The sequence below is a fragment of the Toxorhynchites rutilus genome, chromosome 2 (assembly GCF_029784135.1).
Source record: "Toxorhynchites rutilus septentrionalis strain SRP chromosome 2, ASM2978413v1, whole genome shotgun sequence".
Classification (NCBI taxonomy): Eukaryota; Metazoa; Arthropoda; class Insecta; order Diptera; family Culicidae; genus Toxorhynchites; species Toxorhynchites rutilus.
In genome coordinates, this window is record NC_073745.1 from 118,148,133 (window position 1) to 118,165,077 (window position 16,945).

The following is a 16,945-nucleotide window of genomic DNA, read 5'->3' on the forward strand; positions in this document are numbered from 1 at the left end:
GTTTGACACTCTGTTTGTAAGACGTGAGCGGTAAAATGATAGATTTGATCCGACACAGTCAATTAGTGGGAGCCAAAACTTCAGATTGAAATATCTCAAAATAATGTTTTTGGCGCTTGGTTCGTTTTGGCAGAACCCCAACCAATTCATTCTTGTGAATTCGAGTATTGTCTTCGGGTTGAAAGTGGCGTCAAAGTACAAGGCATTTCAAGCTGGATGTGAAGAAGATATTTTTCAGTGGTTCTTCGGTGGAAAACTTAACCTGAAGAAATTTCCCAGTTAGAGAGCCGAATTTTCAGTTCGCCGTTAGATGCAGTTTGCCTGACAATATGTGTCGAGCTTGAATTGCTTCAAAAATTTCGGCTACTTCTTTAGACGATTTTGACTGCCCTTGAATTTCTCGACGAAAGCGATCAATGCACTCCAACATTTCCACCCTATTTTCCTCCCCAGTTGTTAGCCCTGGCTCGGAAAGTCTTTTGTTTAGCTTGCGTGTCATATTCCGAATTTTCTTCCAAAAGTAAAAGCAAAAAAAAAATTAAACAAGCCTTTTGGATGGCTTTCAACAAGACTGCTCCATTTAGCAACAAGAAAAATATTGGGTTGGGGAAAAAGAAATGTCGTATATTGTCAATATATGGCAACACTTAAACATATATTTTGTTGTACTTATCGCATCGGGTCTATTTAAAGACGACAAGCTGTGCTACAAGTGTCGTTTTGACAGTGTTGTGATTGTCCTTTTCAGTCTCAAGTTATAGCGCGTCAAAGACGGAGTCCACCAAGCAAGAAATTCGCCATATTTTACGTTTTTACTACCTGCGTGGTAAAACTGCAACGAAGGCGGCCGAAAAAATACGTGTAGTTTATGGACCCGATACTGTAACGTTTCGCACAGCACAGCGTTGGTTTGATCGATTTCGTTCTGGTGTAGTGGCTGTCGAAGATACACCCCGTACTGGTAGGCCAATCGTCGTGGAAACCGATAAAATCGTTGAAATCATCCAAGTAGACCGGCATGTGAGCACTCGCTCGACTGGCCAGGAACTGGGTATAGACCATAAAACCGTTTGGAACCATTTGCAGAACATTGGATTCCAAAAAAAAACTAGATGTATGGGTGCCACACGAGTTGACGCAAAAAAATCTTTTAGACTGAATCAACGCCTGCGATGCACTGCTGAAACGGAACGAACTCGACCCATTTTTGAAGAAGATGGTGACTGGTGATGAAAAGTGGATCACGTACGACAACCTAAAGCGAAAACAGTCGTGGTCGAAGCGCGGTGAGCCGGCCCAAACCATCGCCAAGTCCGTATTGACGGCCAGGAAGGTTTTGCTGTGTGTATGGTGGGATTGGAAGGGAATCATCCACTATGAGCTGCTCAAGTATGGCCAGACCCTCAACTCGGTTCTCTACTGTGAGCAACTTGACCGTTTGAAGCAGGCGATTGACCAGAAGCGGCCAGAAATGATCAATAGGAATGGTGTTGTTTTCCACCAGGACAACGCTCGCTCGGAGGCTTGCGAAAGCTGGCTGTCTGAGTTTTTTTGCAAATAAGGTGGGCGGAGGTTGGTTTATAAGGGGGGGGGGGGGTTTATAATGAAGTTGCTTTCTAAATGGCAACAAGTTTGCGTACAAAACGAAGCATATTGGACTTAAATTGGATAATTTTAAGTATGTTAAATAAAGCGTCAAATTTCGATCAGAAATACGACATTTCTTTTTCCCCAGCCCTATATCAGTGCATTAAGTCTGGTCACAACGTTACGCAGATATTATCTTTAAGTTTGAAATTGTTAAATTGTTCTGAGCTAGACCTTCTTCACGTAGTACATCATACCAGAAGAACAAATAAATTAAAATTTAATTTGATAAATAATCAAACAATCCAATTTAAAACCATCGTATCCTGAAATATTGCGTTTTTTATGAAAACGACAATACTGACATATTATTTTTGTTGTTCCATGGGGCTATCGTTTGTTTCCATTCGTTAATTTGCAATTTACCTTGCAGCACCATTCATCTATCACTCGTTCGTTTTCTTTCCTCTTTCTTCTTTCTTTGTTTTTAAGAGGCTTTAAACTTTGCAGTTCATTCGCCTCTATTTCTTTCCTCTTATACACCACTAACGGTACAGAGTTCGTCCTGAACTGCATGCACAGCTTAGCCAGCGGTCAATTCGTTCTGAACTGCATACACAGTTCAGCGGTTCAGCGGAGCGGTCAGTTCGCTCTGAACGACTAATTGCGGGCGACTAATTGTTCAAATGTCAGGCTGTGGTCTGTAATAACGAATTATTAGAAAATAAGTACCTAAACTATAAACGATAAATCAAAATTTAAATTAAAGGGGAAATAGATAATACTAATAAATATTCAATGATATATAATTCTATAAAAGAAAATAACTATCGATTGTTAAACAATTCGTAAGTCAAATACTATTTTCTTTAGAGTCTCAAAATAGAATATCGGGGAATGTTTGAAGGTAATCGGCATTTTGAATGCTCATAAAGCGATTGTTTTTCATATAAATTACCTCGAGGTATAAGAACTATTATTAGAGGAAATATGGGAGAAAAGGGGAATAGGGAGAAGAGTGGGAGTAAAACTATTTCGGGCAAGAGACTCCGCTGTACAGAATGAAGTGATGCCTCGGACTCCTATAGCCAAATTCATACAAAATAATTAGTAATTTCAGAGGCAGGATGATAATGTTGTAATCTTTCGAATTAAATTAGTAGATGAGAGTATCATTCATGCTTCAATGAGTTTCAGAACGCAAATGAACTTGCAACCTAAGAGCAAGCTTGCGTATATGTATCAAATACAGATTAAGCAAAACACACTTGTTCATACTTTTTGACGTAGGACTACGTCATTCATTTCTATACCGGGGTGTAAAATCAAAGTTTCGAAAACGAAAGCGTTACGCCGGAAACCGAGATTTTGAGCGTTAATAGCTCCTAAACAACTGAACGAAATGGTATGATACACACTTCATTCGAAAGATAAAATGTCTACGCGTTATATACTTGTTACTTTTTGATCCAAAAACTTGTTTCAATAGCCTTGAAATTGCTTTCAAAACATTGAATTTTGAACAGCAATTGGAGCATGTTGTCGCTGTTGTGGTGAAGCTCTTCGTTTATCATGAAAGCGCGGATGAACGCTGTCACTAAGAGCCTGTTCGTGCACCTTAGGCCAGAAGGGAATCCATCAGGAGGAGAGTGATGCCACAAACGGTTCCCCGGGAAGACATCGGAGCAGCCGCCACACACACACATACAAGCGCGGAACTCTTCGTTTGAATGCCATTCAGCATCGAGAAAATTCTGGAAAGATCTAATCGTTGCTGAAAAATAATCTGCCAGTTCCCCTGGGAATTGAAAAATTCATTCATGTGAAAGAGTTTATTTTAATTTATTTTATGGTCACACAGCGACCAAATACATTCGATTTTGTAATTTTTCAATCAAGTATAATTAGCAGGAAAGCTTCTGAAGATTATTCTTCCCCATCAGTAGGATATTTTCGTATCCAATATTGTATGCGCGCGCAACGGAGAATGTTTCGCGTCGCGAAAATTATATAATTTTCAATTGATTGTTGCTCACTCGCCGAAAGTTTCAAACTCAGAAAGTTCATTCACCTCTAGTTTGCCTTCCAAATTACCATCGTAAACCACACCTACTCTCGATTCGATCACGCACAAAAAGCATACTTAAGCGATATTTTGGTGGTGAAACGCATTCATTTTTCGAGAGGGCATCGACAAGACAAAATCATTACTGAACGAGCTGGACAGCGAGGAATCGAGGGATTCATTACCTGGCCTGACCTGACCTGAAACGCAATCAGTTTGTTTTAACTGTGAGGGAGCGCAGAAAAGCCGATCGATCAGAAGGAGAAGAGAAGGTGACCAAGAGAGCATCAGCAATGAAAAACGGTTCCCCGGGAAGACATCGAAGCAGCCGCCATACACACACATACACGCGCGCAACTCTTTTCGTTTGTTGGTTATCGAGAAGAAACCTGAAAAGAAGTGATCGTTGCTGAAAAATAATCTGCCAGTTCCCCTTGGAATTGAAAATTACATTCAAGCGAAAGAGTTTATTTTCATGTTTTCTATCCATATAATACTGCAAACACATACATTTGGTTTTGTGATTTGTCAATCAAGTGCAGTTAGCAGGAAAGTTTCTGAAGATTATTCTTCAGAACAAGGTTTTTTTGTATCCAATGTTGGATGCATAAAACCTTTTGCCTCCAACGTAACGCTCTCGTTTTCGAAGTCCTCCAAATATTCATTTATTCATTCATTCATAATGGATTTAGATTCAACTTCAAACAAATGATCTCTAAATCAACGATAGTCCTACGTCACCCTTGCGGTTATACCATAGATATAACCCACTTCCTGTTTTTACTTGCCAAATTTTTCATCTTGTACGAACTTAAGCGCGTTTTTTGTTGGTTTTTAAAAGAGTACAACAATAATGCTTTCTAGTAAAATATTAGTCATTTTTATAACAAGTTGGTTCACGTAACACAAACGGTCGATATCGACCACTTTGAAAATCCCAGATCTAGATAATATACCAGTCGGTCGCAATAATAATAAAATTACACGTATTTCCATTTGAATTACTTCCTCTTGAATCGTGTTATCCGGATTCCCAGTTATTTGTTGAAAAATTTAAATAAATGTTTAATTAAAAAAGCAATTTGACTTATTTCACTAAAGATACTAAATATGTATACAAAAAAAATGGAAAAATACGAAAAATATGAAAATAAATATGTCAGTTGTGAAGCATAGATGGTACTTGTAGTTTCAATAATCATCCTATTTTGTAAGTTATGTGTAATATCTCGAAATGGCATTCGTTCCGTCATGGGTAAAATTTTCTATAACTTTTTTCGAGGGCATACTTTAGAAGTACATCCAAATCATTGAAATACGTATGAATATGTTGAATTATATAGATAGAGGCGTGCTGTTAATGGGCCTGATTCTCGAATACACTACAAATACACTTCACGGTGGAAACGGTATGAAACGCATTGGCAATGACAACAATACGGTGTCGACATCTGGATGCGTGATTAGTTTCCCACTAAATTTATCATAAGAAAATCAAATTATCTTCAGATTAAATTTTTGTATGAGATTATTATATCACACGAAGAAAACAAAGTTTTCCATTCACATTGAATACCAGTTTGATACGAAGAGGTTAATTTTCATTAATGATTTTTTATTTGAAAAGTGCTCATTCTGCCTGAGAACTCATTATTATCTTCGACACTTCACTAACTCGTAAAACGTAGTTCAATGGCGTGCCGTTTATTTCGTTTCCACCGTGAAGTGTATTCGAGAATCAGGCCCAATATTTAACTTTAGAATATCCTGAATTTTCACACATCACTGCTGTTCGAACGCCTTGCTATATTTATCGATAGCAATATTTTACACAATCAGTCAAAATAAGAATGCTTCTTTAACTTCATTAGGCGGACCTTACACGGCCAATTTTATTGACAATATGATGACATTTGAGAGCATAATGACAGCTGAACACGGCCGACAACGCAGAAATCCGGATTTTCTGATATTCGGGCATCAATTGACGAATTTACGTTGGATTTACAACCAGATGGCGCAGCGAGTAAAATGAGGATGTTTTGTTTTTCTGGTATGAAATTCGCTCAAATTTTCTAGAAAAATCAGAATTAATCTTCAAATTTCCCGGTTTCATGTATTCTTTCCACGTTGAAAAGGTTAGAAAATCTTCATTTTACAATGTGCTATGTATATTACGAGGAATGGCATGTTGAAAGTATTGTAACTTTATTTTTTTTCAACTAAGTAAACGATGAATAGGGTGTTTTGCGCTAAAAATACTGCAAATCCTTCTCGTATCGACCCCTACATAATCAATGATATCAGCCAATTTGATATGATATCGATTTCATCGCAATTATCCAATTATCCAATTATCCATAACCGGTATGCATTATCAAACTTAAAATTTTCGAAGATTGTCTATGACTTTGGTCAAATCGCGTGTTGAAACCATGGTAAATATACAAAACTCCAACTTTCTTACCATATACTGGAGACATTCAATGGCTGAAATGAATCTAAATTGAAATAAAATGAATAATCACCACCGAATCTTGCTTTTCAGTGCGTGAAATAAACAAACACCCTCACTTTTGTGACATTAACATCACGTTTTAATTCAAGTTACAGTAGAATCCCGGTTATCTGCGGAATAGTCGAGTAAACTCCAACTTTCTTACCATATACTGAAGACATTCAATGGCTGAAATGAATCTAAATTGAAATAAAATGAATAATCACCACCGAATCTTGCTTTTCAGTGCGTGAAATAAACAAACACCCTCACTTTTGTGACATTAACATCACGTTTTAATTCAAGTTACAGTAGAATCCCGGTTATCTGCGGAATAGTCGAGTAAACTCACCGCGAATAACGAAAATCGCGGATGACCCATTAAAGGACCAAAAAAGAAATGCAAACACGAAAAAAGATGTTTCAACATAAAAATTATGTTTTATCAATGCAGAAATCATTAAACTCTCCATCTATAAGGTCGTGTTTACCAGTGGCTGAGCACAACAAAAGATCATAGGCCTACCACTCACAAACGAATCCCGGATTGATTTACTATGGAACTCGCAGTCGCGAATAATCCGCACGGCGGATCACCCGCTCGCGGATAATCGGAGTTCTTCTGTCATAGTCTTATCTATGGAATAACAACATTTGCTTGCAGATAATATAACTTGCATATATTTTCGCAAACTAAAATAATCTGGCATCTCTGAAACTGAAAGGAGCAGTCTTTATTTATGAAGCGAGTATTATGATGTGTTTTTGAGAAGGAAAAACGAGTTTTAAAGTGTAAATTATGAATGAAAAATAACTTTTCCGAATCAAATTAGTATTCTATGTGAATGCAAATCACTTTTTTTCGCCTAGTGGTGAGAAAATCCCATACAAAAATTATGTCTGAAATTGACGTTATATTGTAATAATAAGTTTTAGTAAGAATATCTGAAAATTAAGAGGAAATAGGTTAAGTTAGGGTTAGGACTACGCGTTGCAACTAATTAAATAATGCCAAGTAGATATTTTCATTCAAATTTTACAAATTTAAAATTGCCTTTTAGCCTTCTAATCTGATGGAGAATAGTTTGGATCCCAAACTCGAATGTCGCCACTAGCCATCGCAGATACTTTCGGTGGCAAAATATTGATTGAGGTTAGATCGGATGTCGAAAGCCTAGCTGTCACGATATTGAAGACACTTATTGTAAATCATTTTGATCGTGTAATGTGCCCATTAGAAGACACATTCTGTAATTTGCAATTTTCAAAAGCGATGTTTTCTACTAGCATTTACTTTTATGGCTTTTCGAAACCTTATGCCGGATGTATAATTGCTTTCAACATTTTCAATTTGTCATTTTAGAAACATTTTAGTACATGTTTTGGTCGAACAACTGGATGTGTAAGAATCAAATAAATAACAATTTGAGTATTACAAACATTAAACAGAAACTTACACGAAAAAATCTCCCTACTAATATGTTTCATTCAGATCGATATACGATATGCGATAATGTTATGCAGAGACACTATCCTGGACCAGCAGACGGGCACCTAGGAATATTTACGCGGGCGACCGGTAGACCGCGGACTACCGTTTGGCCATTCCTAGTATATACAGCTCGTTCTGAACTGCATACGCAATTCCTTCTGAACTGTATACACAGTTCAGTCAGCGATCAGTTCGTTCTGAACTGTACAATCAGTTCATCGTTCACCGTACACAGTTCATTCTGAACTGTGATAGTGATCCCCGATTTTTGAAATTAATCGTTCATCAGCTAATCGAATAGTTTTCAGCAGTTCGTTATTCGATACGATTAATCGACCCAAATAATCGATTAATCGATTAATCGCAATACTGAGAGAAATAATCCGTCAGACTAATATTTCTCATTTGCTAGAAAGCCATATGGAATCAAAAATATGTTAATTCCACCTGAAAATCAATTATTATCCTTTACGCTCCCCTAAAGTCGTAAAGAATGCTCAATTCGCGTTGACGGCACTGAGCTTCGTTTATGAACTTACGGGAGCGTCAAAGATAATGATTGATTTTCAGGATAAAACTGCAACGGCCGTACGTTTTTTTCTCAGCGTTTGGATCGATTAATCGACGTAAATTATTCGTTCGCTTCGATTATTGGTTGTGCAGTATTCGTTCGATTAATAATCGATTTCTGTAGGAAGTATTCGATTAATCGATTAATCGAACGATCGAACAGCTTGCATCAAACTGGAAAAATAAATCCATCTCAAAACCATAGATGGCTCTCCACACGACCATCTCTTCCATCACCAGCCCTGCGCAAATTGATTCTCGGTTTCTCTCTTTCTCAGCCAAACCGCTCTCACTCTCCTCCCGAGAACATTATCTCTCCGAAGGCCCTAGCATGATATCGGTGCGAAGAAGAGTGCGGAGTCGAAAAAAATCTTTTGTGTGTTTCGCGTCGGCCATTAAAACACTTCTGCCAGCAGCAGCAGCTCTTCGGGGGCGAACTGTGTCCAGCAGCCAACCAATATTCTCGGCGATGAAGAACGTTTGATAGGCTGAACTGGCAGCAAAGGTGCATTTTTAATCGAGTTCTATCTGCGGGAATAGTGTATACGCATATGTAGCATTACTAGCCTAAAGTGTATCGTTAAGGGTGAAGTTCAATGTTGTATACGTAAAGTAAAATTTTTTTTTGAGACGGTTCTTGTGGAGCACTTTTTTTTCCTCCTGCTGTGGATGGAGGAGTAGAGATCTTGTAAATCTCGGCACAAGCAATAAGAAGAAGTGTTTGTTTCCAACGAGTGTATTCTAGCGTTTACTGCTGACGGATTGGTGTGTTGTGTATAGAAGAAAAAAAGTGTCAATATATATTTGAATCAGTGTGTTTGGGTGGAAGACTTGCGGGTTAGCATCTATGAACTGCTAGAAGGAGACCTCATTCTTGGAGTACGAAAAGAAGGTAAATCGGAATTATGAATTTCATCCTACCCCAGTGCAGAGAGAATCGAATTAGCATTTATAAATCTGTAGCATTCTCGAGGCGTTCGTAAAGTCAACCTCGCTGTATCGGTGTGTTGGTGTGTACGGAGAGTAGAGGAAAAAAGGCCAGAATTTACCGAAACACTGGATACTAAATGGAAAGGAGGAGCGGAGATAACTTGAAATAAGTAGCATCTATCTTTACCCTACGAATGAAGAAGTACTGGTGGACCAGTTTAGAACCTGTGAGCGGGTGCTGCTGCTGGAAGGAGTTTACGAAGCACCTCCACCACTCTCGATGGTGTTCGTGATCCATGGATTATAAACCGTACGGCTGTGTTGGTGATTTCTTCACACTCGCTGATAGTTGCCAGTACTCCCCTATAAATATATTTGACTTTTTCTTCACATCTCGCTCCCCTTCTTCAAGCGTCGTCCCCGTCGTCTCCGAGGCTGCAGCAAGTGACGACAGCGAAACGAAAAATACTAGTCAAAATGGATGAATAATTTAAACCAGAGAATATCATTCGAGACCATCTCGTTGGGTAGCGCAAGCACACTTCCTTTGTTTATATCCATAAATTACATTTCGACAGATTCGTAAGAGTGCGTTTCGGGCCCGGATCGCACCACCTCAATGGCAGTGTGCTGCCCAGGATGATCATAAACTGTTCAAGTTTATCGCTAGAGCAAACCCAATGCCATAAAGCAGCATATTTTATTTGTTTATGCTGTCACCCGGGAGGCGGTAGGGCATATTTCGCACTGGTGGAGTGGGAAATGAAAGGTGAAATGGAAGACACAGGTAGTCAACTTCAGAGAGATCCCCCGGAGGGATAGGCTTTCCACAGCTCTTCTTCTTCTTAGACATTACGGTGCGACAGGTATGATGATAAACACAGCAGCAGAGCTCGTGTTGACTTTTCGCACGGTTCCTGTTGCTAGTAGATTCTTCACGAGCGGCGGGGGCTGCAAAGTTTAAAGCAAATAAATAAAACATGTGCCCGCCCGCAAAATGTGTACCAACGTAGAGCAACGGCTTTGGCTAATGGGTTAAGCCGGGTCTAAGGTTGGTAATCCAATTTAGCGGGTGTAGGGGTGAGCTGCCTGAAATACGGAAGATGTGTTGGTGTATATACCTGGGGCTTGTCAGTGCCGATGGCGCGGCGGAGGGCAATTTAAACGCGCTCGCTAACGGTACGCTCGGAAATACGGTGTGTGGATCTTTGTGTACCCTATGAGGAATGCGCGCTCGTTCGATACGAACCAGCCGATAAAAGTATTATAATGAGATGAGAGATATTAGTATGTTGTTTCTAAATATTGCCTTTTCGATCGGATTCCCGTCGTTTCCGAGCGCGTTCCATGGGCTTACGTAAACGCTAATTACAAAACGTCTAATTGATGGCGGTAATTTATCTGTCAACGCGCGCGGCACGGAATGATTTATTTTTCCGATCGGGCAGCGCACTGTCTGTGCCTATGTTTATCTGGTTGATTGATATTAAATGTGGTAATTGGAGATAAGTTAACCTGTGTCGGTTTTTTTTTCGACTGTCCATCACTTCCTGAGCGGGGATCGTTGAGTAATCGAAACTGTTTCCGTATTACCTTAGGCTTCGTAGTTGCTCTCCGTGATTGACCTGAACCAGCGAAATTGCACTAATTTCTAATCTACACGTAGAAAAATCTTTGATAAAAAATATCCCAATACCTTTGGTGTTCGCATTATATTCACATCAGTAGAATGTACATATTTTCTGTACATATAATAATTGAATAATCATATATAATATGATCATTCGAATAATCATGGATGTAGTAAGGAAAACGAAATGTTGTGGAAGGAGTGTTGAGATTGTTTCAAAGAATACAAAATAAGTGATAAATCTTTTATATCGTTTGGATAGTCCAAGATGACTATTGACGTGGGGATTATGTGTTGTTATAGAATACCTACGTCCACGCAACAATCATCAGCGATGGAGATCGATCCACAGTCGAATGAAGTTCGATGCATCCATACAACTGCTCTGCTCTGCAAGAAACATCTCGGACTGTTGTGCTAAAAATAACACAACAATGATCATATCAACTGTCTCCGCTGTCCAGTGGTCTAACTGAACAATGGAAGAACAGAAGGAATACTCAATGGCTACTGTGAAATGTATCCTATGCAACGTTACATAAGGAATACTCTTACGTTGAATGGTTAGTGTGTAATGTACAATTTATAGATACGATAAAACAGGTAACATGTACACGATTAAAACCCAGCTATGTTACAGCTGAATTGCTAATGAGCCTAAATAAATAAACAAATGGTATAGAAAAAAATATTTAACGTAATTCTCGCAGCAGGAATTGTCTTTCCAACGTTTTCCTTAGCCCAAGTAATAACTTTATCGATTGAACATGAGGCTGTTTCATTTAAACACAATTTATGGACTTTTCATCTTTATCAACCTGATGTGGTTTCAAAACTAATGAAGCAGACGCTCTCGGCTGTCGAAATTGAGTTTGCATCATCGTAGAAAGATATCCAACAAAACAATGTCGACGTTCAGAGTCTCAAACTCCACGTCATCGTCGTTATCTTTTTTAGTTTATTCTAAGCTTTCTCGCTGTATGCATCTGTTCCGTCCAGTGCAATCTGATTTCCACATGTATTTAATTCAGCTGCACTCTATTCGTTTTTTTTTTGTATTTTTCGTAGAGTGACGCCCCTATATATAAATCAAATACGTAGTCCTACATCAAAACTTCTTCTATGGGATACAAGCCTAAGATCACGGATATCATAATCTGGAATGTGTGAGCGTATCACTAGATTCTCTAGTTCGGCAACCAGTTAGTAAATCTTTGGGGATAATAGAATAACACCACCTTTTAACTCTTTGCGATCGCTTGTCTGGTCTCAGCCAAACCTATTTTACCGTTCTGGTCGTTTGTCTGCTCTCAACTAACACCGCAGAAAAATCTCATGCTTAATATTGGGTTGGGGAGAAAGAAATGTCGTATATTGTCAATATATGGCAACACTTAAACATATCTTGTGTTGTACTTATCGCATCGGGTCATAATATACGGCTATTTAAAGACGACAATCGGTGCTACAAGTGTCGTTTTGACAGTGTTGTGATTGTCCTTTTCAGTCTCAAGTTATAGCGCGTCAAAGATGGAGTCCACCAAGCAAGAAATTCGCCATATTTTACGTTTTTACTACCTGCGAGGAAAAACTGTAACGAAGGTGTTGGAAGAGTAAATTTCGGATTTCTCCTGAGCGAATCCACCTTTGTTCGAGATGGAAAAAGCTAAAAGCTGAAAGCATTTATTCAGCCGATATTTAACTATCATTAATCACAATGATTACTTACATCTAGTTTAACCTCCAATTTTTCTCCTATTCAACAAATGTGTAATCGTAGATGTTCCTAGAACCTATCAATTCAGTAAGGCATAATGTAATCGAATTCATTTTTAAATTCAGTGCCACTTACGACTTCAAGAAATTGTTACGAAACTATAAACTTCAACAATTGCGCATAAATATAATAGAAACTGGAAACTGGTGTACCTTGTGTTCATTATGGTTTATGAATGATGGCCGATCAGATCCTATCTATCTCGCCAGCAACGGTATCGTTAGGGTCAACTGTGGCAACGAGGGGTCTAACGTATGTGCTCGTAACCGTCGCAACAGAGGGCAGCCAAAAATTCGTGAAGTTTATGGACCCGATACTGTAACGATTCGCACAGAACAGCGTTGGTTTGATCGATTTCGTTCTGGTGTAGTGGCTGTCGAAGATACATCCCTTACTGGTAGGCCTATCATCGTGGAAACCGATAAAATCATTGAAATCATTCAAGTAGACCGGCATGTGAGCACTCGCGCGATTGGCCAGGAACTGAGTATAGACCATAAAACTGTTTGGAACCATTTGCAGAAGATTGGATTCCAAAAAAACTGGATGTATGGGTGCCACACGAGTTGACGCAAAAAAAAAAGACGGGTTTGTAATGTCGGGGACATAACCGGAGTGACGTAGGACTATACAAAGGGGACAGCTTTTGTTAAATATATATTTTAAATATATTGTTTTATTTTCTTCTCCTACGTGAATACCTACCTATCTACCTGAAAAATGGATTAGTTTACTGTTTACTCTTTATGAATATGTTGATGGTTCTGAAAAGAACCTTTGGTGTTGTGTTTTTGTTATCACTCGATATTCCCATCTTGTTCGGCTAAACCTTTCTGTTTAGCGATTGCATTTGCCACTCGCCACAGCTTTCACAGTTGGAAAATTTCTTCCCATCCAGCTTGTGACATATTTTACAGTAAATTACATTCAATGGCACGTCGCATTACCACCACTCAGTATCGGATTGGAGGTAATTTTAACCTGGAATTGAACATTTGCGATGACAATGGTACAGTGTCGACTTTCAATGTGGGGTCATAATTTGGACCCCGAACTCTATGTTTACAAAAATGTCCAACTAAATATGTTGCATTACAGGTCCGTCCAATTAGCTAAATGTCGAGATAAGTGTAAATTACTGTACTTTCAATCTAGAAGCAATTTAAGAATTGATGAAAATCAATAATCTCAGAACAACTTATGAAAAAATCAATTTGTGTTTTATTATTATTTTGGATGATGTTTTAGAAAGCATTGAACTGTTTTTCCTAAACTCTTTTTTGGAAGGTTTAATGGCCCTGAAATGCGCCTTGTTTTATGGAATGGTTCCAATTTAGAAAACTAGTACTCGTGGTTTTGAAAAAAACCATTTCGAACGCCCTTGATGCCGCCTTGTTCTGGATTTGCCACCAAAGCAGTTTGTATAAAGAACAAACTTTTGACGTAGGACTACGTAGGACTTTCATTTCTATACCAGGGTGTAAAATCAAAGTTTCGAAAACGAAAGCGTTACGCCGGAGACCGAGATTTTGAGCGTTAATAGCTCCTAAACAACTGAACGAAATGGTTTGATAAACACTTCATTCGAAAGATAAAATGTCTACGCGTTCTATACTTGTTACTTTTTGATCCAAAAACTTGTTTCAATAGTCTTAAAATTGCTTTCAAAACATGCTATTGAAATCACCAATCGGTATATAAGCGAGCGCCGCTCGGAAATCCACTCAGTTCTAATTGAACAGCGATTGGAGCATGTTGTCGCTGTTGTGGTGAAGCTCTTCGTTTATCATGAAAGCGCGGATGAACGGTGTCACCAAGAGCCTGTTTGTGCACCTTAGGCCAGACATGAATCCATCAAGAGGAGAGTGATGCCACAAACGGTTCCCCGGGAAGATCTCGAAGCAGACGCTACACACACACACATACACGCGCGGAATTCTTTCCGTTTGGATGCCATTCAGCATCAAGAAAGATCCGGAAAATAATCTGCCAGTTCCTCTGGGAATTTAAAATTACATTCATGTGAAAGAGTTTATTTGAATGTTTTCTATCCATGTAACACTGTGATCAAATACATTTGGTTTTGTGATTTTTCAATGCAATTAACAGGATAGCTTCTGAATATTATTCTTCCCCATCAGTAGGATATTTCCGTATCCAATATTGTATGCGCCCGCAATCGATTATTGCTCAGTCGCCGAAAGTTCCGAGCTCAGAGAGTTCATTCCCCTCTAGTTTGCCTTCCAAATTGCCATCGTAAACCACGCCTTCTCTCGATTCAATCACGCACAAAAAGCATACTTAAGCGATATTCTGGTGGTGAGACGCATTCATTTCTTTGTGTGGACACCGACTGGACAACATCGTTGCTGGACGAGCTGGACGGCGAGGGATCGAGTGCCTTTCTCAAGGCAAGAGGGTGGAGGTGGTAGCGCTGGAATAGATTAGAGTTTTCAAAGGGCCTTTCTCAAGGCTAGAGACGAATGAACTGCAACAGTTTAAAGTCTCTATAATACAATACCTTACCTTACCTGAGACGCATTCATTTTTCGTGAGGACATCGACAAGACAACATCGTTGCTGAGGATGCTGGACGGCGAAGGATCGAGATCTGCCCTGAAACGCAAGCAGTTTGTTTGAAACTGTGAGGGAGCACAGAGAAGCCGATCCTTCAGGAGAAGAGAAGGTGACCATCGAAGCAGTCGCTACACACACACATACACGCACGGAATTCTTTCCGTTTGGATGCCATTCAGCATCGAGAAAGATCCGGAAAATAATCTGTCAGTTCCTCTGGGAATTTAAAATTACATTCATGTGAAAGAGTTTATTTTGATGTTTTCTATCCATGTAACACTGTGACCAAATATGTTTCAATCAAGTGCTATTAACAGATGTTTATCGAGTTAGCATTAACCACTGGTGGGCTTCCAGTATCGAGGAAAATGTGCAAATATCTAATCGTTACTGAAAATAATCTGCCAGTTACTCTGGGAATTTAAAAATATATTCATGTGAGAGAGTTCATTTGAATGTTTTCTATCCATGTAACACTGTGACCAAATACATTTGGTTTTGTGATTTTTCAATCAATCGCAATTAACAGGATAGCTTCTGAAGATTATTCTTCCCCATCAGTAGGATATTTTCGTTTCCAATATTCGATGCATAAAACCTTGTACCTCCAACGTAACGCTCTCGTTTTCGAAGTCCCCCAAATATTCATTTATTCATTCATTCAGAATGGATTCAGATTCAACTTCAAACAAAGGATCACTGAATCAACGATAGTCCTACGTCACCATTGCGGTTATACCATAGATATAACCCACTTTCTGTTTTTTTTCTTCTGCTACCTGATGCCGTTTTGCGATTGCGTTTGCCACTCGCCACTCGCTGCAACAGCCTGTTGTCTTGATGTCCACCGAACCGAATGTGTTCTGTTCCGAATGCGGGTTTTCTTATCGTCGCGAGCAGCTTTGCCAGCTAACTCGATCACTTCGGCGGCCGAAACTATATAACGCCGGCTAGGTGGACTGGTGCACTGGTACTAACGCGCTCGGCCTAGCTACCCTTGCGGGGAACTCCAGATCAACACGGTTCGAGCGGGATTTTGCCTTTCCCTTCACTTTTCCTCCTTTGCCATGTCCAGACATGGCTGCTTGGGTTGGTTTGTTGATTTGTTGTGATGCGAACCGATGTGGTGTACGGTTTGAATGAGAATGATCGTTACGGCAGCGGAGCGGGGATTTTTAAGCTGACTGGCTGGCTCGAGAATTACGGATGTGTGAGACTGCGACCAATGTTTCGTTCATTTTTTTTCTTTTTCCTTCCCAATCGTGCTTCATTCTATTTCGCTGCTGCTCTGATTGCCCGTTTTGGTCGGTACGATTTGAGAAGCACAAAATGGACCAATCAAAAATGGTTACATAGTGCATTTTAACAATGCTTGATATTTCACAATTATTCAATTATATATCTCAAGAAAAATTAAATGTTATTCGTTATGATAGATGCGTGGATATATTTCCTATCAATTGATGCAAAAACCTTTGCGATCTATTGAGAAATGCTCGAGTTATAAGCGTTCCAAATCTTGCATTTTTTCCTACTTGTTCAGTGCCTAGATTTCCATTTCACCCCCTATATCTTTCGGTTAGACGTAGTCCTACGTCAAAAATCTTTTAGACCGAATCAACGCCTGCAATGCACTGCTGAAACGGAACGAATTCGACCCATTTTTGAAGAAGATGGTGACTGGTGATGAAAAGTGGATCACGCGAAACAAATCGTGGTCGAAGCGCGGTGAGTCGGCCCAAACCATCGACAAGCCCGGATTGACGGCCAGGAATGTTTTGCTGTGTGTTTGGTGGAATTGGAAGGGAATCATCCACTAT

The 16,945-nt window shown here is 39.3% G+C and overlaps 1 protein-coding gene across 11 annotated transcripts in view; it reads left to right on the plus strand.

Annotated features, from left to right (window-relative positions):
* The first annotated feature begins 8,548 nt into the window (after positions 1–8,548).
* The window catches only part of LOC129767617 (homeobox protein extradenticle), a 64,776-nt gene continuing 56,379 nt past the window's right edge, over positions 8,549–16,945 (plus strand). For 5 of the 11 annotated variants that reach the window (XM_055768671.1, XM_055768672.1, XM_055768675.1 and 2 more), the window contains exon 1: positions 8,549–9,103. The gene's annotated coding sequence lies outside the window, so the exon portion shown is untranslated. The remainder of the gene's footprint in view (positions 9,104–16,945) is intronic. The other 6 variants (XM_055768674.1, XM_055768677.1, XM_055768678.1 and 3 more) reach the window with 3 other exon arrangements.